This window comes from Corvus brachyrhynchos, unplaced genomic scaffold, assembly GCF_000691975.1.
Source record: "Corvus brachyrhynchos isolate BGI_N302 unplaced genomic scaffold, ASM69197v1 scaffold94, whole genome shotgun sequence".
Lineage (NCBI taxonomy): Eukaryota > Metazoa > Chordata > Aves > Passeriformes > Corvidae > Corvus > Corvus brachyrhynchos.
The window spans coordinates 2,191,120-2,215,320 of record NW_008238330.1 but is presented as its reverse complement, the minus strand read 5'-3'; the positions used below and the strand labels follow the sequence as shown (position 1 = coordinate 2,215,320).

The window sequence follows — 24,201 nt, the reverse complement described above, 5'->3', positions numbered from 1 at the left end:
CATACACAGTGGGGGGATGTTGTAGTATCAGTGCTCCATAAAATATGCACAAATTGGTTTGGGGTTGCCCATCTGTTTTGGTGACAAAAAGCGAAGGTCTAGATATGTATGTCTTAAACCAAATATGACCCATTTCAGGTTCTGAAGTAAAAGAGAGTTCATCCTTCCCTGACAGAGGAAAGAGACAAAACCCATTGTGTTTTTCCAGATACTTATTCCATAGGGTCTCTAGTCTAAAGACCTAAACTTATCTGAAAAGCAAAAAGCCCATGGTGGGGGGGGATTGGAACTAGACAAGCTTTAAGGTCCCTTCCTACGCAAACCATTCTATGATTTGCTTATTGGTTTTGCAATTTTAGAAAATAAATTATCTCACCTCTAGTTTAGGAAAATCCCAGTTGTAATGAGGTTAACTGGGTGGATTCCAGATCGCACTCATTCCTTGCATGGTAGCATTGACTTAGTGGCAGAGCACCAGAAATTAATCTGGCCCTTTCTCTCCGTGAAAGTGAAAGTGTGTTAGGCAGGCATTTCAGCATGCAGGGTAATGTGCCTTTGGATCTTACACAGCTAATCCTCTTTATACTTTGCTGACTGTAACCTGCTTAGTCTTACATGAAATGTATTCGTCATCTTTTCCTGAGCCTGGTCCAAAAGCCTGTTGAAGTCAGTGGAAAGAGTCCAGATATTTTTTCAGTAGTTTTGGAGCTGACTCTATATGAACAGCTGGTGTATCACTGAGTCTTCTAGTTGAAAGACAAGGAAAATAAGCAGCACCAAACCACATTGGACTCAGTGCTGTATTAAATATATAAATGAAAGTAATGTGAAACTTGTAAAACCAGACTGGACAAAACACTCTGAAACATGCTGCAGGGAACAGTCTAGTGCTAGCAGGGGAATAAGTTAGCTATTTAATGATTTCTTTTCCATAGCTTTTACTTTTCCACATATTCTGTAATGTAACAGTACTTTTTTCTCCTTGGGCAAATAGCTGTCAGACAGCAGCACTGGAATGAGAACATATGTAGTGTTTGCTTTTATCTTACATTACAAAAGAAGTATGAATACCCTGTGTTATTCCAAGTATAAAATTACAGGTGTCAAATCATTTGGTGCTTTAAATGCTGTGCCAGAAAAGTAATCCAGTAAAAATAAGCTATGTCCTGTCAAAGCTGAGCAGTTAATATTGTTATTACAATTTCTTGCATGGCTCCAGCGGTGTGAGGTGGCCCAAAACAAGTGTAAGAGACCAGGAAGAAACTTGCCTGGAATCAACAAGAGCATAAAAAGACAGGAGGATGGAAATGAGGTAAACCTAATGGCCCAAAGTGAGAATCTGCCTTATCTGATTTACAGTTGGTTTGAGCTTTAAAAATGCTGTTAAACAAAAGCTGGTTAACATCTTAGGGGCTGATTCTTACCTAGAGATCCCAAAGAGTTAAATTAAAGAGTGATTTGTGCTTGGTTCTGGGTAAGTATGTGTTTGACCCTCTGTCCTAAGGAGTGTACTATTTAAAAAGTAGAAGAATATTTAGCTGAAAAGGTTGAAGAATTTTATCATCTCTGCATTACAGGTGGGAGTGCAAAACAGGGGTGAGGAAGTTTTTGCTGGATTAAACAGTTGGGGTCTGAATTGTCTGTGGCAGAGAACCCCTATGTCCTGTCAAGTGCTTTTCAAACAAGGCCATCCATACCTAACTGTGGTATGGATGTGAAGTTGTGAGTGATTGTATGTGGTGAAGTTTGCTGCGGACCTGAAGTGAAATAGGAGATACAAGAGCAGGTCATAGCAGAGCACAACATGAGGGTTTGGTGTGTGAATTTCTCCTCAAAAGATCATGAAGAGCCACACACACTTCATGCAACTTCTGGAAATTAGGTTAATACTTTTGTTGTCCATTTCACAAAAGCTGGGATGGAAGAAATTTTATATAGTAGATTATGTCTACTAGGGGGCAGAAGAATCACTGTGTTTAATACTCTTTTTCAGGACTTCAGAGCTACAGTGAAACCTGGACAGAGACGCCTGATTTGCTAAATTGAGAACATGCTGCTTCAGTCAGTATGGATGTTAGGAAGCTAATTAAAGGACATAGCAGCTGACAAGTGAATCTTTAATCCCTGTCAAATCCCTTAAGTTTATCACCAGTGTGAAGTAGTTCATATAAAAAAGAAACTTTTACTCCTGAATTTACGTGTTTCCAGATGAGATGTGTTTACTTTCATGGTAATGATCAGAACACATTTTACTTATTTCAGGATGAATATTGGCTGCCTTGGAAATTACTCCCCAAATCCCAGCTCTCTTCCCCTACTTCTTGAAAACCATGGGAGTCATATTCGTTGTCCACACTGGTATTTTAAGTAAGTGGCATGAAGGGTGTGTCAGGCTGCATAGTATGCTGCTGAACAGCAGACCAAATCCTGGTGCTTAGAGGCTGCAGTTGTGCTAAAAGGTCAGAAACACCAAGGACATGTAGTGCACCAAAACTTGCCCATCCTGAGATAGTCAGGAATAGTCACATGTGTTGATTTACAGAAAAACTTAGTTTGGTTCCTCTTTTTTTTTTCTTTGCAAACCACATGCTCTTGCTGAATGTAAATATCTCATGCTGCAATGATTAAGTCCATTTTAGGTTCGTTTCCATTAATCTGTGAAAAGACTGTGCGAAAACCCAGAATCAGCTCCGAAGGATAAATTGTGGGGGTTTTTTTAATTTCTGAAAAAAAGAACTCTGCAGTAGGTTGTCAGTTAGTACATCAAAGGATGCATTTAGTGTACCTCGGTATGCTGTAACGTGAGCTATTTGTTCAGTAGTTAGCTCTAGTTAACTAACATGACTATTCATTCTAAAATAAGCACTCAGGCAGTGTTTGCTCCCAGGCAAATACTTGTTCTGCTACAGTTCTTTCTCAGCTCAGCTGCCTCTGATCCCCTTTGTAAGTGCCGAAGTTGTTAGCCTTTGTAGTCATGAGAGTTAATTACCACTCATTTTGTTCACTTTTCTGCATGGCCAAAAGCTTTTATGTCTTTTACATGATTCGGGAGTGGAAAGACTCGCCTGCATTAAGGGGCTGTTTCTTATGCAATATGTGATTAATAGTTGCCAAGAAGTGGTCTGCCACATGTGCGCTGGCAGGTTGGCGGCTGTGCAGCTGCGCTACTAATTACATGGCTGGGCTGGTTAAGCACGGTGCATCTGATGGTGGAGATAGGCTCCAGGGCCCCGCAGGAGATCGAGGGGATGTGGTGGCTAGATGTGGAATCTGGGGACAAATGGGATGGATCTGCTGGGGATGAAGTCTGGACATGTGGAGAGAACACCTAGGAGCCATAATACAAGGCAGTGAGTAAGGAGCAGAGGAAGAAGTTAATAGCAGGCTAAAGCAATTCGTGTAGCAATCAGCTGTGCACAGCATGACCCTTTGGTATTGGGCTGGACTCCCTTAGTTTTGAGAGTGTTTGTGTAGTAGGAGAGGAGCATATATTATTGTTTAGTTTTCATATCAGTCCAAGAAAACTAGGTTTATCTCCCGGCCCAAAAGCATTGTCCCCACAGAAGTGAATATTCAAACACAGTGTTCTTTAGAGGTTGTGTCCTGCAGTAGCAGGAAGCTCAGCAGAGCCCACATACTTTTAGTATCTCTAAGTGCTGGTGTTTTCCCCTTGAATTATGTTTTTCCTTTTCAGCTAAATAAACCATAGCAAAAAACATTTCATTGTGTGCTAAGATATTCTCAAGTGCTCTTGTTTCCAAGGGTGACTTTACTGGGGGCAGCGATGCAGTCTCAGAACAGAGCTCTTACGTGTCCCAGTTACGGAATTACTTCCCGTGCTGCTGACAGCTTGATTTGTGAAAGAAAAAAGAATAGCAAAACAAAACCCACAGCCTGTGCAACAGAGAAAAACACAGACTTGCTGTGCTTTAGAGAAAGTGTCAAACACAAACATTTCAAAGGAGGAAAGCTTCTAGTCTTCATGTACATGATAAAAATATTTTTAAAAGGATAAGTCACATAACTGTAACTATTTTTAAGGTTTAAAAGTTTCCTGTTTAATACCTGTGGGATAAGTCTGTGCAGCTAGCTGGAGGCCAATTTTAACCTTGACCATTGAAATCTGTTGACCTGTGGTTTGGTACAGAGCTGGCCATTGTTGTTTTTTTCCTGCTTTGAAATAAGGGATATCTGGGAAACCTCTAGCACCGCCCACCCCTCCCCCCTCCCAAACCCCAAAAAATCCACATGTCTAACTGTGTGCTAGACCTGCTCAGCTTAGCTGCTAAGTGTTGCAAAGTAGCCAGATATTGAAAATGCTGCTAATCGAGCAGATGTCAGACTTAGAAACTCATCGTTATGCCTTTATACTGAATCTGGTAGATACTAAGAGGACTTTAAGTGCATGTGTAATTACAGAGCTGTTTTGTTCTGGTTTGAGACTAAGCAGTAGTTATAGAAAAAGAAGACTGAACTGAAGTGTTCTGCAGTTGAGCAAGCAATTTTATTTCTAAAGCAAAGTCTCATGCACTACAGGACTCATGATTCATAAATCTGGTGCTAAAGGAAGCTGTGTCTTGATTTGCAGCTTATAAAAACAGGATTTTGCTAATAAATGTGTTCTTCAGAATTACAGACCAGCGGATTCTTAAATGCAGAGCTCATGGCTTTGTCTTGAACAGTATCCTCCTATGATTACTGCGTACTGTGTTTTTATGATAGGTGAGACAGCTTCTTCCTGGCCACTTATTTATGTCACCATTAAATGGAGAAAAGGAATTGGGATGACCTAGTCTGGAGGGGGTAAAGCAAACTGCAAAGCACTGCCATTGGTGAAACAAACTTGCTTTAAGCACATTGTCTAGTTAGTCTGAGTCATCAGTCATCAGTTATGTTTGTTCTCTTCTTCCTCCATCTTTCCCTGAGCTGTATTATAAAGCAGTTCTGTGACTGGAATCAGGGTGCACTGTGTGTGAGTGGTCCTGAGAGCAGGTGGGGATGAGGACTGTGGGGAGGGACTGAGCCAAGGCACGGAGAGACAAGCAGAGCCCAGTTTGCAAGAGCTGCTTGAGTAAAGTGCTGTAAGGAGAGTTCTGGAAGGATGTATCCAACCGTGGATAAGCCATGCATTAGTCCAGCAACTTCCTTGGTGCCTGTTCCCTGTACTGCCTGTTCTACCTCCCATCCCTGGAGTTGCCCCTGTTGCTTCCTCCTGATGCAGGCTTTGGTCCCGGACTGGGTATTCCTCTCCCTGTCATTGTCCCATCCTCAGATGTTCACAGTTGCTCACAGTGCATAATTTTTCCTAAAGTCAGCCAAATATACAGTTTTGAGGATGCACTTCTAGCATGTGCTGAGCTCAGAAATCTGCCTTCACCAATTTAATACCCTTATAAGAACATGTCAGAAATGTTTTCTTCTCTTAGCATGTCTGTATACACATGTATGTTCATCTCTGTGTCTATCCCATTATTAACAGTGAGCATTAAGTGCAGGTATCAGGGATGAAAGGACTGTAAAATTTCCATGCTGTCTGCCCAAACAGCACACTGGCTTCAAAAAGAGTGCTCAGATGTTTATGAAAGCTAGACTGAGTGATGATGATGATGATGATGTCTCTATGTGGGGGAAAACACTCATTTCTCAACTGGCAAACTTTTTTGAAACTCAGAAATGTTTGCTATCTGATATGCAGTGTTTCAGATTTGTGATTCCAGTTTTCTGCTCTGTTAGAATAGCATGTAGATTGAGCAAAACAAAGTGATATGACAAAACGTTTTGATATCTTGTCCTAATTCAAGAGAGGGTTTCTCCCCTCTCCATGGGAGAGAGCTGGTTGTCAGCCTGGGCTGAGGCTGTAGCAACCCCAGTTTTTGTGACAGTAGCTGTGTCACTGGTTTTGTTCTTCCATAGAACCATGGGACGAGAGCAGAACCAGGGGTGGCATTAGGGTGGCAAATCTGTAGATTGAAGAATACAAATTCAGTTGAGTGTTGGTTATGCTATTGACCAAGTTCATCCAATTGCATTTATGTTGAGCAACACCCAGAGCCTGCTGGAGCCAGTGGGAGTTTTGCCATCAGCTTCCCTGAGGAGCAGGATTTTGCTGGTTGTTTAAATTAGCCGTATCTTCATGGGAGCATATGAGAGCAAATGCAAAGGTCTTGAATTGAAGAAGCCAGTAAGCAGCTTTATGAGTTACTTTGTTACGCAGGTAAAAGCTGAGACAGCAAAACCCATCTGCTAAGCTTTCAACACATCTCTATAAACCTTATGGTAGGGTAAGAGTATTCTTTCCTATTTTATTTATGGCCTTGGCTGCCCGAATGAGTGCATCTGGAGCTCAGATGTCTGATGCCCTTATTGTAAATTAGTTAACTTGAAAAACTGCACACACTGTCAGGTCTTTGCTGTGGAAATGCCAGGCTCTGTAGTTGAGGTGCTTTTGTGTGTGCATATGTTTTTTATGTGAAAAGGCTCTTGAACTTTATGCATAAACACTGTTCTCTGTCTCTATTTTTTTTTTTTCCCTCCCTCTTTTGTTACAGACTGTGGACTAGCATTGAATATTCAGGGAAAGCTCCCCAGGGAGATTAGGGACACGGACAGATTTTAAACAGAGCCCTAATGCATGGACACGAAAGGACGAACATTCTAGTGGGAATACTAGTACAAATTCCCTGCTTTGGGGTCAAAACGCATTAAATAGCTGCTTGCATGCTAAAGATGCTTTTAAAGTCAATACAGACAAGAAATTATAAAATCTGTAAATAGAGATGGTGCTCAGTGAGAGTAGAAGTACTTCAGTGACCCCTTTTGTTATAAGTCATACAACAGTATATAGCAGTCCTAGAGAGAAGTGCATCTATAAATCCCTTTCTGCCAGGCTCAGACTCCCAGAACATGCTGAAACTTAATTCAGGTGGGATTTGTCCATATCCTTCCATGTCCTGGAGGGCTATGGGAACTAAGACTTAAGAGCAGTAGGAATTAGATGCCTTCACATGAGTAAACTGCTGTTATCATCAGTTACTCTGATTTTACTGTTGTGGAAGAAAGCTTATTGTTACATTTAATAAGTCTACATTAAAAGAAATTGAATGAAGCCATTGCACAAACAAGCAGTAACAGTACATATATTTGGGGCTGCTGTGCAGCAGCTAAACTCAGGTAGAGTCCACCTGTAAAAACTGGCAACTCGGGATGGGTCAGCATCTGAAACTAGGTTGCATAACAGCAACATGGCAATATCAAAGCTGCAGTGTGGCTTTAATTGCCACACAGCTGGTATTTATCATATAGCTATGTGCATATTTAAGAATAAATGCTATTAAAAAATATTACATCCTGAAATAAATATATTGCCTTACTGTTGCTGCACGTTTGCTTTATGGGTCCTTCAGCCTGACTCCACATCACTGCTGAGCCCTGTCCTCTGAAATGGAAACAAGTGTCATTTGCAGTATAGAAGTACAGCAGCATTTGTATAATACTTAGATCATCCAAGTTCCCATTGCAGACCACAGTTTATTACGTGAACATTTCATAAGGCCCATTGCCTCTATTGCCACTGTCTCGTGTTATGGTAATCCCTAAAAAAGCTGCCATTAAATTGAGGCCCTTTGTTTTACATGCTGCATGCTTGCAGCTGCTGCAAGCATTTGACAGCTTCAAAGTCCATATTTCTTAAGTTCCACCTTAGTTTGGGGAAAAAGAACAAGTCTTCAGTGTAGAGCCCTGCAGCACTGCACTCTGCAGCCTGCAGGTTTTCATTGCTGCCTGCTTCCTGACTGTCCCCATAGCTCTTCCTTTTAGCTCCTCTTTGCTTTCTACCAGTTCAGACTTTTTTTTCCAACCTCACAGCTTTTTTCCAGCCTGCCATTCCTTATTGTGCTCTTTAAACCATTCCTTCGAGACATCTTCTGTGCACTAAAAGTTGCTCCCAAGTTTACTCTGCAAGCCAGTTTTGAGGTCTGTGTTGGGTGTATGTATCCCATTTGCCACTTGGAAGACAGTGGTCAAGTCCCACTCTGCAGCAGTAAGAAATAGAAAGAACTGCAGCTGCTGTACATGAGAGATATAATTTTGGATTTTTTCAGAATGAGGTGGCCTCTCTAACCTTAGCCTTGCTCTCAGAAATGCCTGTGGTATAGCCACATGCAACAGTTTGTGTTTTGGATGTTATAAGAGCACAATTCTCTGTGAGAACACAACTGCTGTTGGCATAAATGGCAAGATTTCATTTTATCTGCACTCTTACGTGGCCACTAAAGCTAATCGGCCACCAAGGCGAGTCAGACCCCTCTCCACTGGCTGGTCCTTGCTCAAATAAATACTCTGTGAGCCCCTGAGAAGGCACTTCGGCATTAACCGGGGTGCCCTTGCACACCCCTGCTTTTCATCCCTAAAATGCACAGGTGTTTCTTAAACGAGTCTTGTGGCTACTTCTGCCAGGCTTGGCTGTTTCACGGAAATGCTTGAAGAAGACGAAATGCTAAAGGCAGGGAACACTTTGTGAGCTTGTGGTACCTACTTTTCCACAGGAGGCGGGATGCACTGTGCAGCCGTCTTGGATTCTGCTGCCGCCACCCTGCTGGGGCTGCTCCCCCTTCAGTTATGTGCTACATGATGATGGATTAAAAGGGAGGCGGGGAGGAACCCCAAAAAAGCAGGACTAGGGAGTGAAATGAAGCCACCTTCCTTAGCGTTCTTCCCTCCGAAGGGGAAGGTGAATAACGCGTGTGTCCGGAAGGTGGCACCGGCAGCCTGAGTCTGCCGTCAGCTCTTGCTTGTCCGGCCCAGTCAGGCGGGCACCGCCGCCCCGCTTGGAAACACCCTCGCTAATCCGGGTTCTCAGCCTCCTTAAAGGCTCTCAGCCTTTTAAGCTTGTAACTAAGCCGGTGCTCTCATTGCCTGGCTCCAGGCCTCTGAGCCACGGGTAACAGGCTTGGGGGATGACCAGTCATCGGTGTGACTGGGATCTTGGGACTTTGAATAAGCAGCTAAGTCCCGGCGGGAGCAGAAGCTTGAAGCTGCAGGATCTTTAGCTCCTCATTACAGAATTAGTTTTGCTGTTGAAGTGGAGAAAAGCCTGTCTGAAGACACCGTGCAGGGTTGCTTTTTTTTAAAACAATGTCTTGCAACAGACGTGTTATTACACATGCTGGCAAGCATTTCTCAGGTATCACAACTCCAAATACTAGAAGAAGAGACGGTACTTTATTTTCTCTGTTTTGGTGAAATCTTTGTGAATGTAAAAGGTAGACCTGGAGCAGGGGTTTTGCACTGTGATCCAACACTTTCAGGCAAAGCATGAGGTGAGGAGACGCCTTGGTGCTGGAGGGCTCTCAGCTCAGCATCCCTGGGCAGTGAAACTGTTTTGCTGCAAAGGAGAGTAGACAAAATTTTCGAGCACGCTTGAGGAGTCAGATGAGTTAGGCTTTTCTGCAAGAGTGATTCTGGCTATTATGTTTCCTTTCTTGAGATGGAAGATAGCTTTCTTAATTTAGGCAATGGTTTTCCAACCTCAGAAACCACAGGGTTCCATGTGAAATTTTGGAGATATCCTGCTCTCCATGTTGGCCAGTCTATTCCCACTTTTTCTTACTAGCATTATGGCTCTTGGTTATAAAAGGAAAAAAAACGCAACATGTTTTCTTCCCTCTTTTCTTCACTGTGTCTCACCTCAGCAGGAGCCCAAACCAGTCTCCTATGCCTACCACTTGGAGCCAACTGCTGTGGTAGGAAGAAGGCAGGCACCAGGCCAGCTACCGGTTGCGGTGCCTGTGCCAGCCCTCATCTTCCAGCCACTGCCCTCTGCTCCCTCCATGGCAGCCGTTCAGTTGTGAACACTTAGCAGGCAGGAGCAGATACTTGAGGAAAAGCAGTGGGCTGCCTACGGATCATGTTGGTCACTTTTGCAAAAAAACCCAACAAAACAATGTCCAAAATATTCCCAAACTTCCAAAGCTCTCTTCTGTGCTGGTTCTTAGGCACTATTAGTTTTCATCTAGTGGCATGAGATTGAAAAGCTGTCTGGAGTAAACTCCTCATATCTGGGCACAGTGTGTTACTGTGTGCCTTTACTTTAACAGTGTCCTGAAAGGACCCTTTTTCTTTATAGGTATAAACTGAGTAGCTAGAAGTACAGGTAATTAGGTTCATTTAAATTTTAAAAAGGTTTTACCACTAGGGAGGAAATATGTAGGTTGAAAATAAGGACCAGAGGAGAAATTATTTCAACTTTCACAGTTGACTTTGTGCTGGAACAGATTGCTTTTTCCCAGGTGCTTATCTGCTGTTGATGGCTTTTGGCATTGTGCATGTGCAGGAAGGCAGAATATGCAGCTGGACAAGAGGGCTCCATACAGAGAGAACATTTTTGACCTTGCAGCAGCTTCAGATGTTGCAGTTCCTTCTTATTTCTTCCCATGTCCTTTGTTTCTTATATAGTTTCCTTGCTTGACATAGTTTAGGGGCTGGGCCTCTCGGTTGTTTTTTTCTTCCTTTTTTTTTTTTTAAATTTTTTTCCTTTTTTTTTTTTTTTTAAATTCATGTTGTTGGTTTGCACCACTTCTGATAGATTCTTTATCACCTGCTCCCTTCAAGGCAAACTGCAGGGCTGCTTTCCTTCTGTAGCAGCTGTGCTGGAGGACTGCTGATGAGGAACAAAATGGGAGCTACTGAGCAGTCATTTGAAAGCTGGCTATTAAAAAGAAAAAAGCTAGCTAATTAGAGCTTAGAGGAAGAGGCAACACTTTGTGCAAAAACACCAGAAGGTAGGCCCTCCAAATCCCATACACTCCCTCTAAATAGCTATAATTAACCCCACAGTATTCAATTTATTAATTAAAATTTAATTAATATTTTCTGTCCTTGACAATCATTTTAGAGGTGGTCAGGAAAACATAGTGGCAGCTGGGTTTCCATAGAGCAGCAGTGGCATTCAAAAGGGCAGAGCCACAGGAGACTCATCTCAGTCTCCTGGTCATAACTGTGATAAAAGAGCTGAAACTGGCTTCTGGATTTCTGGGAAAGGAGGGGAGGATGGGAGATAATGCAACCCTGGTGTTCTCCTGCACGCTTCTGGACATCACCCTACAAATGTAGGACTCGCCTGGATTATCTGAAAGTGGGAGAGAGCAGTGGAAAATGGGTGTCATCATTACTTACTCACCAATTTCCACACCAATTGAGGGCTGCTGTACAGCACTGTGTTTCAAGTGGTTTTGATGTTCTGCTTGGTGCTCTGGCTGAGTAGAATGAGAGACCTCTCCTGAACTTCATGGACTCCATCAAAGTAGAGCAGCTATTGCTTAGAAATGCTGTGGCTGAACTTGGCACACTGCTGTTCTTCTCCAGCAATGGGTTTCCTGGTCATTCATACTACCCATGGTCAGTATGCCAGACACGCATCATTGTCAGAGCACTCTTCTGGAACAAATCCATTGGTATCCCCAATGGGAAATGTGAGTGTTGTCAGCTGTGTAGAGCACTCCAAGGTTTGCTTCAAACAGATAGGATGGAAGATACCAAATGTGGAAGATACCAAATGTGTTTCCTTCAGCAAGGGCAGTGCTTCATCATTATTCAAGGTTAGGCAATAGCATAATTTGTGCCCTCACCCATTTCTAGAGCACAACATTTTTTTTCCTGGCATTATAGTTTTTTGACACAGTACTGCTGTGATGGCCTGCAGCATACACCTGTTAGTACTCTTCATAATTTGAACTGGAAAAGCCCACCAAGCCCATGAGCAGGAAATACTGACTGTTAGCTACAGGGTCATGAAAAGAGATGTGAGCTGAGCACTGTGCAGCGTGGCTGCAGCCAGCCCACTCTGTAGGAACCAAACTCTTAACAGTGTGGTCATGAGCCATCCTGCAAAAACTGGCCTGTGAGAAAGGGTCTGCAGTACAGGCCCAGTGAGAATAGCCATGAGGTAAAGGATGTCTTTTATTCCCCATTTGACAGAAGGGTGCAAGAGAATGTACTCAGAGTGTGTTGAAACCATATCTCCCAGGTCACAGGGGGAAAGCTTTCAGTACAGAACTGTTACGAGCAAGTGGGAGAGGAGGTGGGCCACACAGACCATCATCACGAACACTTTCTCTCTGCTCCTCTGGATTAAACATGAGGGGTTAGGCAGATTTTTGGTGTACCTTGGTGGCAAGGCCCTTGGTTAAGGCCCTTGTGGTAGTGAAGTGGCATGACATCTCTCAATCCCAAGGAGGCAGGCACAAGCTGTTCAGTGCTATGAGGCCAGAAGTGCTTCCAAGAACTCCCAGAAGCAGAACTGGAGTTTTCCAGTGAACATGAGCAATAGAAAAGATGAGTATCACAATTTTTAGTCTCTTTGGCCTCCAGACTTTGGTGCATAAATGCAACTTTAGGGCCATCACAGATCCTACTTGTATGGTCTGTCCTATGGTCATGCAGGGAACCAGCCTCAGACCCGTAAGGCCCTGAGTCACATCTCCCATCAGATGTGTTTTCCCAGGTGTGGCAATGTGGGGCTGGAATGAACAAGTTCTCTACCTTTGTGTGAGAAGAAGTGCCCCTGATGCCCTGCAAAGGTGCTCACACAGGGCTGTCCCCATTCTGCCAGCAGCAAGGCCAGAAGGGTGGAGATGAAGATGCCATTGCTATTGCAGTGGTTCTGTTGGCATCAGGCTGGGACATCGGATGTGGCAATGTTGAGTCACAGCAGCATTTAATCTTGTGTTGCCACACGTGATGAAGCAGGCCCGATCCACTGTTATACTGTTGGTGATTCCAGGTAAATTTCAGCAGAACAGAGGGAGATGGAGATAGATGCTGAGAATCGCTGTACGCTTCACCCTGAAATGAAGCTCCAAAAGAGCACAGTAATTGTCCAATGACTGTTAGAACTGTTGCCTGGCCTTGCATGCATCATTTAGTCTCTTTTCTTTTCTTTTTTCTTTTCTTTTCTTTTCTTTTCTTTTCTTTTCTTTTCTTTTCTTTTCTTTTCTTTTCTTTTCTTTTCTTTTCTTTTCTTTTCTTTTCTTCTTTCTTCCTTCCTTCCTTCCTTCCTTCTTTCTTTCCTTCCTTCCTTCCTTCCTTCCTTCCTTCCTTCCTTCCTTCCTTCCTTCCTTCCTTCCTTCCTTCCTTCCTTCCTTCCTTCCTTCCTTCCTTCCTTCCTTCCTTCCTTCCTTCCTTCCTTCCTTCCTTCCTTCCTTCCTTTCTTTCTTCCTTCCTTCCTTCCTTCCTTCCTTCCTTCCTTCCTTCCTTCCTTCCTTCCTTCCTTCCTTCCTTCCTTCCTTCCTTCCTTCCTTCCTTCCTTCCTCTCTTGTAAATAATTTTAACTGAATTTTTAGAAAAGTACTTCAAAATTCATCAGTTTCTCTGATTTTTGCAAAGAGAGTAGGGGGAAAGAACAAACCCCAGGCTACTCACTGCTAAGTTTTGAATTTGACATGCAGAACAACAAATTCATTCAAAATGAGCTTTGCTTTACTGTTAGTCATTTGTACCAACCTGCAATTAAAAGGCTCAGCATTTGTTCTCATCGCTTTCTAAAATTACATTTTCCACTTCCTAGGCCCTGGCCTCAGGCAGTGGGTTTTTTGGAGCAATCATGCCTTGGTAATTAATGTTTAAAGATGAATGTTGCAACTTCTAAAACAGTGTTGCTGAGTAAACATACGGCAAAAAGGATACAAAAACTACAAGGCTTTTTACTGGAAGCTGCAGAGTTTGGAGACATTATTCTTAGAGCTCCCAGCTACAGTGCATTTGATTACCCCTTTCTCCATTCTTTCAGATGGAGGAGACAGCCATGCTTAAAAAAAAAGCAGAGGAAAATAAGTATCGCCTCTAATCTGTCATTTTTTTGTGCTACTGACTCATCACCACAGAAAGCTTGCTGGGAATGGTTAACTCAGAGAGAGGAGACAAATCTTTGACATGGTCTGTAGCTATAACATGACCATTTTGGATTTTTGCAAAAGAGTGGGAGGACAAGAAATAAAACATGAAGGGAGGAAGGGGTAAAAATGGAATGGGAGAGGGCAAATTGTAGTAATAAGTTCCCTTCCTATGTCACGTCCCTTCATTTGTCATGAGTCTGCCTTTTCTCTGTGGAAGCCACAGCTTCCAGTCTGTTACTAACCCAGCTGGATTTACCTGTGACAGCAGTCCATCCTACACAGGGCTTCTGTATGTGACAGAAATGCTCCTCAGTAGCATTAGCTGAATCTCTCATTGAAGCATTTTTCAGTGCTTTAAAAGTTAAGTTGCTGTATCGCCCCTTTCTAACAGAAATCCTTAGCAACTGAAAAGGCAGTTGGGAAAATCAGCAACTTCAGCATTTCAGGAAGGGGAAAGGGTAGTCTTGATTGAGATTGCCTCCCTACTTTAGGCATCTGACTTGGGCATTGCAATCCTGATTCAGACCTTTTGGAAGACACACCTCATGTCTAATGTTTCCCAATAGGTTGGCATGATGCAGCTGCCTCTTCACCTGAGACTCCTGAGACAGGAAAAGTGGGAAAGCACTTGCAGTCTCATGAGTGATTTCTGTAAAAAGGGGCAGAGGGTCCCACCGTACCATGAGAGGGGTGCAGTTTTTTGCACACAAAAATCTTTCCTGGTCTAGCAAAGGCAGTGACAAAATCCTAAACAGATCAGCTGGAACAAGAACAGAATACTGCTTTGGACTAGTTTTCCTTATTTTTTTTTTGCCATCTTCTTTTCTTTCTTCCAGAAAAGAGAATAAAATTCCCAATCCAACATTCAACTGTGAGGTTGGCTAATCAAGTTTGAAGCAGGTGCTTTGGGCTTTGTTACTCTTTGATACTGTTTTGGCTCAGAAGAAACCAAAACCCAAAGAGCTCTTGGAAGAGCTCACTGTGTCTGATTCCGCATTTAAGTGGAAAAATGGAACCTCCCAAATAATCTTGCCTTTCTGGAAGTGAAGTTCAGGCTCTAAGAAAGATTAGTAAGAGACTCATTCAGCACTAGTCATACTCATTTGGGTAACAGGCAAGTTTCTGCCTGCGCTCACTTCTAGTATTCATTATAAATGTGTATCAGTGACTTCCTAAGCAGTAATTCCAGAACAGTAAATGAAGTATTGTCTTCTGCTTTAATAATTTTCCTGTTCTTTTAGCATGGTTTATGTACCATCAGCATGCTGATACATTAAGTGGCTACCAGTGCTTGGCTATTTTATTATCCATTGCTTTAGTGATCTGTCCAGACTCCTGATCCTAAAAGGATTAAGCTAATTTTTAGATGATTTTGCTGTTGAAGCACAGTGGTTTTGAATTGTTTTGTTTGTTTGTTTGTTTTTATGACCTCTTTAAAGGTTTTCCAGTAAAGATGAGGGCCTATTTGTACTAAATTTATGCCTGCTTGCTCAAAATAGCTTGCTTTTTTTTTAATGTTGATTTTTCAGAGATCTCTTAAAAAACGCAAGTCCAGAAAGCACTTCTGCAGGATACAGGGTGCTTCAGTTATACTTCATGTTAAACATGATACAGATCATTCAGATCATTCAGCATTTTGCTAAAATGAAGCAAATGGAATGGAAAATACTTTGGTATTAAAAGCAGTGTGTCTTTCAAGAAATGTTTAATCCTAAACAGATCATTCAAATGGAGTGTAATAAAGACTACTGCAGCTAATGAAAAGATTTTGTTCAACTCAGTGGGTTATCAAACAGGCAGAGATAATATGCGTGCCCTTGCTAACAGTGTTCACTTAGCTGTGTTTCCTTTCCTAGACTGGAAATTAGATTTCCTTCTCCATTGTTTATATAGAAAAACTCAAATTATTCAAGAAGATCATGTGGGAGCCACTGTTTTTAGAAGAAAGAGCTGCATTTGAATAAAAGATACCACTCAACTTCATGTTCAGCCACTTAGCAGTAGCCAAAATAAGCATCCTTGCCATGTTTTTGAGCTGAAGCACTACAACAGGCTGTATGTGTCTGCTGCACACACCCCGTGCTGCAAGGAAGGACTGTGCAAGAGCCTGCACCGATAAACAGCAAGCAGCCAGCTCACACGTGTGTGTGCATGTATTCCCACTAGTGAGCATGTGCATTAAGCCACCCACGTTTATACACCTCAGGCTGGAAATGTCTATCTTTTCTGTTTTCCTATGCTTCATTCCCAGCTTATTCCAAATCTTGTCCCCACACTTGACCTTCTTTGTTCTTACCTTGCCTACTTTGAAGGCTTTGGACCTGAATTGAGCAGGTTCCTAACATCTTCAGCTGTCTCCAGACCACACTTCGATTGGTACATATGTATGTAGAAGGCATTTTGAAAGATCTATGACTGTTGATTTCCAAGGCTGTTTCATAAGGACCAAGACTCAACAAGAAGTAAGCAGAGGCACAAGAGCAAATTGGTCAGAGGCACAGTCACCCTTTGGGTGATATTTGGGTGATATTTTATCAGGGATTAGGATAAAATTTAGGGATCTGGCTTTTTACTTGGCACCACAGCATAATTTGGTGTCCTTATTTTGTTTTGTTTCTTGTTCTTTCTCCTCCATATTTCTTCACCTTTAGAATTAAAATGGCCAAGGTAATTTATGCTCCAAATTTATTTTCTTGTTCTGAAACTTGCAGTGAATACTGTAGGTTTTTCTCAAGGAAAACATTTCTCTAAATCTTTCTCTTAAGGTGCCACATACAGAGAGTTTCTCTCCAGGAGTATGGGGTAGGGAGAAAAAAACTCTATTAGTGAGCCTTTTGCTATGTAACCTTTCCTTAAAATGCCAGCAACTGAGCTTCCACAGAGAGGACAACAAATATTGAAAGAGGAATGTGAAGGACATTATGAAACAAGAAAGTAAGAAAACTTGCTCAGACAAGTTTCTCAGGAAAGGTGATGTAATATGTACTGTAGAAAATCCTAGCAGTTGACATAACTAAGTTTCTTTCTAAATAGCTGTGGATGCCAGCAAGCTGGGAGAAGCGAAGTGTACAGCTGGGAATACAGCTGAGCAGACTGTTTTGTCCAAAAGAAATATAGTAGGTGTAAAACTTCTTTTCAGAAGATGTCATTGAAGTTTAATTGAAAAGTGTCCTTTTAATTAAGGCTGAGTGACCACTGAATGAAACTCCTTTCTGTTGAGGCTGTTCTTGGTGATACTGTAAGATTAACTCCTGCAGGCTGGCAGTACTCAAGAGGCTGCTGTTGGGATGCCATGGTACACAGTTCTGTAGCAAGTGCTCAGTCCCATTCATGGACTTCTGCCGATGTTTATCAAGCTTTTTAACAGCTGTCTTGAGAATTGCCCAACTTTTTATTGATTGACTTGTTCATATTTCAGCCTGGTTGCCTACATAAATGACTGTTCTCAACCCGTGTGTTCTGCACGTGTCTACGTCTGTATATATAAAATTTGGGAACCTCCCTCTCTGTTTTAACTGACTTGACAAAGACACACAGGGTCTTTGAGATAATGAAAATATTAGAATTTTGTGGCAGCACATGGCTGAATACTGGAGAACATCTGGATCTTCTCTTCAGGGGAAAGGCTGCAGGGAACTATGCTCTCTGACAGCCTTGGAGACTCCAAAAGGGCCAGACCTGGAGTATGTCAGGTGATCTTATTCCATTTCTCACACAGCTTACAAATTTAAAGGTCTTGGTTGCAGACTGGAGTGTTTCATCTTAAAAATCACTGGTTCCTCTACTTTGTTCTTCCTGGTAATTATAGAGCAAAATAATGCATGTGCAGAGACTGATACACTCAATGTGCCATTAGAAGTGCCATTTTCAGGTAGGTTAGTTCATAAAAGTTGGATAAACTGCCAAACAAGAAGTCCCAGCTCATGGACTACTGTGGATTTTTTCATCATTACAGAGGAAGAACTGTATAGGTGGAATGTCTGTTACAAAAATTCTATTTAGTTATGGGGCTGACATACATGGTCTGTTACCTCCATTTTACAAATACTGTTAGCACTGTTCAGGCAGCCAGCAGGCATAGTTTAATGCAAAAGAGTGTGTGGTTATTTTCATAAGGTTTCTATGAATAAGGCTGGAGAAGGCTGCAGGAGATCCTTAAGGTTTTTGATGGCACTGCTTTCATGTCAACATGTCCCAACTTCTCTCTTTACTATAAATTGGTTATAAGGAAAACTAAGGTGGTAGGACTGACAGTGCTAGATGTCTTTGAATGGGAGGTTGAGTGACCATGTTGGAGCCTTAGGAATGTTTGAATATTCTTCCCCTGTCTCTGATACATACCCACTCATACATTTTCTCTTTTGTTTTAGGTGGAGTCTGGATAAGAGCTGTCAGGAGGGCCTTTTATCCAGTTTGAGGCTGAGTGATAGCAATCTTGAACCACAGTTTTAGAGGAGTGGCACCAAAAAGCCTGATGTTAATGCTGAGTGCTTTACAGGACGAGTAACACTCCCTGCTTCCTCAGCTGCCTGAAAATCAAGCCATAGATACTGACCTTCCATCCATATAAGGTAAGTCAAGGCTGCATCAAGCATGACTGAGTTTAAAATACAGTTATCAGCTATCATACAACTGTTTGAAATGAAGCCAGGGGAAAAATCACTAGAGTACAATGCTGTGTAGAGGACACTAATATTGCCAGATCTCTCCCTGTTGTGCTAAAACTACAGTAAGTTATGTCTTGTTAGTACACCCTAGTGCTGTGCTGAAGTTGGGCTACATTTCAAGAGCTTCCTAAGTTATAGCAGTGCTGAGGCTGGAAAACTGCAGTAGAAAAAGCCCTGCTCACTGCAAAACACAGACATGCTACTTGGCCATGACAAATGTTCAAGATTTCTTTGTGCAGCTTTAATTTGCTTCCTAAAATGCAAAGTGCAGCAGACATCTAAGCTGACTGTTTACTTAAGAAAATAAGTGGCAGTCTACTTTTTTTTTTACTGGGGTAAAAAATCCAAGGATCTCACTTCTTACCCATCAAAGTAACAACTCTCTATTCCTAAAGACACAGTCTCCAGAAAGGTTACTGTATACTTAAAGAGACCTTTCAAAAGTAACTTTCAAAAAAAACCAACCCCAAACCAGTCCCTTCTTCTGGAATACAGTATCCCCAAAGTATCTCTTAAGGTTACTGTATCTCTAGTATTACCCATTCAAAAGCCTCAATTTGGGTTTTCCTTGTCATTTGCTGGGCTCCATTTAACAGAACGTTTCCCCCAGCTGAGGCTTGATGGCAACAGTGATGTGGTAGGAGGAGCAGAGCAGCTGGCTGCTCTCATTTGACATAGAGATGAAATCCAGGCTCCAGTTAGCCTTTAGGCCAACATTTGATAAAAGTCTCATGTCACACTCGCATATGAAGCCCTTTTCTATTCCCACATAACCCACATGCATACTCTTGTTTCCCTATAGACATTCATTTGTGGCTTGAAAAGCTCATGTCAGATATGAAGCTATTAAAATCTTTCATGATTTTTTATGTTTATTTTTTTTGGTATTTGAGCACAGTTGCTAGAAGTGCTCCTGTTTTAATTTCTTCACCTCTGCACTCCTCAACCAGATGACATTTTAAGCTTTTAAATGGTATAGCGGGGAGCACATTAAACATCAGGTCTGAGAGAAATGGGAAACAACATGATGGGACTGCAGCTTTGGGTGCTGCAAACAGCCCAAATCTCCGTATTAAAAATTAAACACTTTTTTAGTTTAAAGTGTGAATGATCCCTCAAAAAGCTACATGAGATCCCTTTTCTGGGTGATGGAATGCATGCCTGCTTAGTTTGCTTCCTATGAGGTTATTAACACTTGCTGCATCTGTAACTGCTGGTTATTGAAGGAAGGACTTAACTCCCTACCAGAACCCTGGGACTAATCAAAACATTGCCATTAACGTTTAATGAGAAAGTTGTTGCTTTCACCAATAAAGTGGCTTAGACTCTTAGTCACCTAAAGCACAAATGGCACATACTGCATCATAGTTAACAAGCAGATTTTGGAAAAAAACACAGTCAGAGGAGTTCAGCTTGTTGCATAAGCTCAAAATAACTGGCTGATTTCTTCTTAGGTTCCCCACCAGTACTGGATATTATGTATGCTAACTAGTATTCATCTCTCAGCAAAGTATCCAGACATTGTAGGGCCAGTTCTTTCTTCCAGTAAGAACTCTGCATCATAAAACACCCCAGACAAAACGTGCCCAGGGGAAAATCCCATGCTTATAGGAGCTTCCAAGCCCTTTCAACCATTTACTTCCCTAGCTGCTTGTCTTGGGTGGAGGAGAATGGCCTGTTAGAAAGGAATGGCCAATACAAATGCAAAAGAACAAATAAGACACTTGAGGGTGTGTCTAATGGATCCAAATATCCAGGACAGCAAAGAAGTATTGCTCGTCATCTGTGCCGGCCTCAAGCAGAGGAACCAAACTGGTAAATTTTAGCTCTGTCAGCCAATTCTGCCATTTTGGAACTGGGACTGGATTTACACTGGAGGCATCACAAGAGGAGAGTAACATTTTGGATGCTGTGGGTCCTCATTACTAAATTTATAAAGATTAAAATAAACTACCACAGTTTCACAATGCCTTTACCAAGAGAACAGTAAGAGCAGTGAATAGTGCATTTTATTGCAAATGCTTCATTTAACAAAGATTAAATATGCATCTGAACACTGTCACTTTGAGATACATTCCTCTAATCTGACTTTGCACCTGCTTATTGTGGTATAAATCAAGAATTGTTCTACCAAAGTCAGCAAAGTCATTATCTGGTTTTAAACTAAAAAGAGAGAAAATCTTGCTTTTTACTTCTACAGCGAATCACATTCAATTCAGTATGAATACAGCAGTATGTTTAAGTGCAATGCAAGAACAGAGACAATTGGAAAATCCATGTCCTAAATTCAGTACAGGGTTCTGGAGCTGAATTTCCATCTGAGCACTCCTGAACACTGCAGTATCAAACCTCCTTTTCCTGCAGTGTAATCTAGTTTATTTTCCTCAGAAAATATATTTTCCTTTTTGTAAACAGAAGCCACATGAAACACGTGGTTATCTTCTGAGCAAAAATCTCAAGGACCATGGCTTATACATATTAAAAAGCCAACAACCCACAAACTTCTGTTTTGAAGCTAAATGCAGGTTTTTAGTCTATCAGCATTTTTATGCCATGCCAGTTTTTTGCATAGTGGAAAATATGCACCCTTAGGAGAATAACAACTATAAGTTGTTAAAAACCGAATTATCTAGGAAGGTAATTTTTCTCATTGTGAAAGTGGCTTGTCAGATATTAGTGAAATGAATTAGTCACTTAGCACACCTTTCACAACCTCTAAAAATTAGATTATGGCCTATACATTCCCATGAGTAACAGGAGCAGCTCTCCTCTTTGTGTATACAGCAGTATCACTCCACAGTTTCTGATTATGTTTTATTCACATGGAAGCATAAATCTGTCATAAATCAGTCCAAAGCCTAAAACTAACCAAACCAGTTCATATTTCTCACATGAGCTATTCTATTTGCATGCCGTTCCAGATTAAACATTTCTTGTTGTGATGTAAAAAGATTCTGGATACATGGTACTCAATGGAAAAAGGTTACAGCATGACATTTAGAAGATGTATGTGTGAAGAAGAAGGGAAAGCAGGAAAACAACAGGGAAAGAAAGGAACATTCGCTTTTGACCATCTCAGTAGAAGAAAGTGAATTGAGCAATACCTACCCAATTCATCCTTTGCTTTATCCCTCTGCTTACTGGAACTATTCAGAGTAGAGAAGTGCAAGCAGGATCTCATCAGTGTATGTAAATATGTGAAGGGAGAGTGTGAAGAAGACAGAGCCGGGCTCTGTCCAGCAGTGCCCAGGGATGGGACCAGAGGTGATGGGTACAAGCTGAAACACAGGAGATGCAGTCTGAACATCAGGAAACATTTTTTTCACTGTGAGGTTGACAAAGAGCTGGCACAGGTTGCCCAGAGAGGTTGTGGAGTCTCCATCCTTGGAGATACTCAAAAGTTGTCTGGACATCATCCTAGACAACCACCTGTAGGCAACCATGTTTGAGTGGGGATACTGGAGAAAGTGACCTCCAGACACCTCTTCTGACCTCAGCCCTTCTGTGATACTGAGATGCTGTTTTGGTCTCTTGTCCGTGAGAAAGGGAGGCAGCTTATTTTCTTAGTTGGTTCCCTTCAATCAGGAGCAGCAAATTTCAGAAATGCAAAGGGTGCTCCAGCAGCCAGGAGTTCTGGAAGAGACCCCAATAAGCACATAAAGTTTGCAGTGGGAAGGAGTGGAATGTAGAGTCAGAATAGGCAACTTTACATCTGGAAAATTAATCGAAACAAAGCAAGAGAGCAAGAATTACATATTACTTCCACTTCAATCACTCCAAGAAACATTCCCATCCTTATTGTCTCAGAGAGGGAACTGGGATGTAACTCATAAATATACATCAAGTGTCACCTGATGACTACAGCTTTGTGCCAGTGGCTTTGGGAGCATAGGAGGAATGCTGAGAGCTACTGTGAAAGGACTTGTCACGTACAAAAGCAAAGCAAAAAACCTGGATGCCTGAATGTTATGATGTTTAATTTCAGTGCAGACAACTGAGACCTTGGTACTTTCTGGGACTATAATCATATTTTCCAGACTGATTTACCATATCATTCTCCTGCACAGGATGAAGCTAAGCACATCAAGGGGTGCTTAGGTCCCGGAGTTTTATAGTGCCAGTTGCTGGTGCTGCAACACTTAGCTCTGGCCCTAGACAAGAATCCCAGACTTTGAGGCTGTACTGTGTTCACACTGGAAGAAACATGGTAAAAAGGGTCACATACCTCCTCCATCTCCTGTGCCTAGCTTGTCTTCTTGAATGCCAGCTCTCCTACATCTTAAAAAGTATCTGAACTAGACTTAATGCAGTGCAGGGCAGCTGAAGAAGTTAAAAGGCAAGTTCAGTGCCAGGTTTAACACTGGATCCTTCTCTTGGTTCACATCCTTCCTGGTAAAGCTTCCCATGAGCATGGCAGGACAAGGTAGCTATTTCTTTTTCTTCCTTAAGTGAATATTGCAAAAGGACAGTGCTGAGGAGGCTGAAACTTTCAAAAACATAAACTTTGTAATGCTGAGTTCAAGCAAAAATGCAGCACTTTCAAATCATGCCTGGCACATTAAGGTAACCCTGACAAGCAAGACACAGAAGTGCAAATGCAGCTTTAATGTAGAAGTAGCAAGCTTCTGTCTGAAAATACAACATCTTGCCAAGTTACAAAGAGGGCATTTTTTCATACTTTGCAGTAGACAATCCTGTTATCAAATGCGGTGGTGCTGTTGAAAGTGGAGGAGGAGCTCTTTTCACATCTTTTTCTAGACTATTTCTGCTTCTAATAAATACAAGTGCCTGCTGAAAAGCTCTGTGCTAAAGTGCCTGGGTTTCTTTAATGGGGACCTCAGAGGAGCACTGCTGGGGTTAACATTCTGTTTTTCCCAGGCATATACAAGTGTATTGCAGAAGGCACTATGCAACTAGTGTTCACAGAGTTTATAATTTCCTGTTGGAACAGCAAAGAAAAGAAGGTCATTGATTTAAACCAGAGAATACAAATTATTTCCTGCCCACAAAGCTGCCAAATGCTTGGAGTTATTGATTTTTTTTCCTCCCTGCTGCTAACCAAACACTTCTGGTCCTGTCATGGGCATCATCAGCTTATTGACTAAGTAAACATAACCCGTTAAGCTGAACATTTTAAAAATAATAGAAAATTATAGTGACTTTAGTAAAAAAAAAAATACAGAAAGGAGAGGAGAGGAAAAACAGTTCCTGAAGTTAATTAACTTTTATGTAGATTCAAGCTTCTACAATATAGATTTGCATCCAAATGAGAGAGCAAGGAATAATTGAAAGAAGATTCAGGGAAAAAAAAAACAAAAGCCCGTTCCTAAAAAAAGCCAAAAAGAGGAGGGTGCAGGGAAGCTGGTGCTTCAGATTTTAAGACCTCAAGTAAAAGAAAAAATTACTGCATAATTGAGATTGAAAGGATAAAACCATGTGGCAGCAGCATGGTGAAGGCATGTTTTTATTTATTTATTTACTTACTAGCAGCAGGAGGTCTGTGCTATTGTCTGCATTTTTTTTTTTTTTAAGTCAGAGCTGAGCGCAGCTGATGCCTGGCCTTGGAACCTGTCAGTTCGAAGATAACACATACAGTATTAATAAACGTGGAACAATACTTGCTGTCAAGTTGGTTACAAGGCAGT

General features: G+C 41.8%; 1 protein-coding gene across 2 annotated transcripts in view; it reads left to right on the top strand.

Annotated features, from left to right (window-relative positions):
* The window catches only part of LOC103615755 (cytochrome c oxidase assembly factor 1 homolog), a 52,988-nt gene that overhangs the window by 9,700 nt on the left and 19,087 nt on the right, over positions 1 to 24,201 (top strand). Inside the window, exons 2-3 of one of the 2 annotated variants that reach the window (XM_017734649.1) lie at positions 1,220 to 1,312; positions 18,260 to 18,460. The gene's annotated coding sequence lies outside the window, so the exon portion shown is untranslated. The remainder of the gene's footprint in view (positions 1 to 1,219; positions 1,313 to 18,259; positions 18,461 to 24,201) is intronic. The other variant, XM_017734648.1, reaches the window with a different exon arrangement.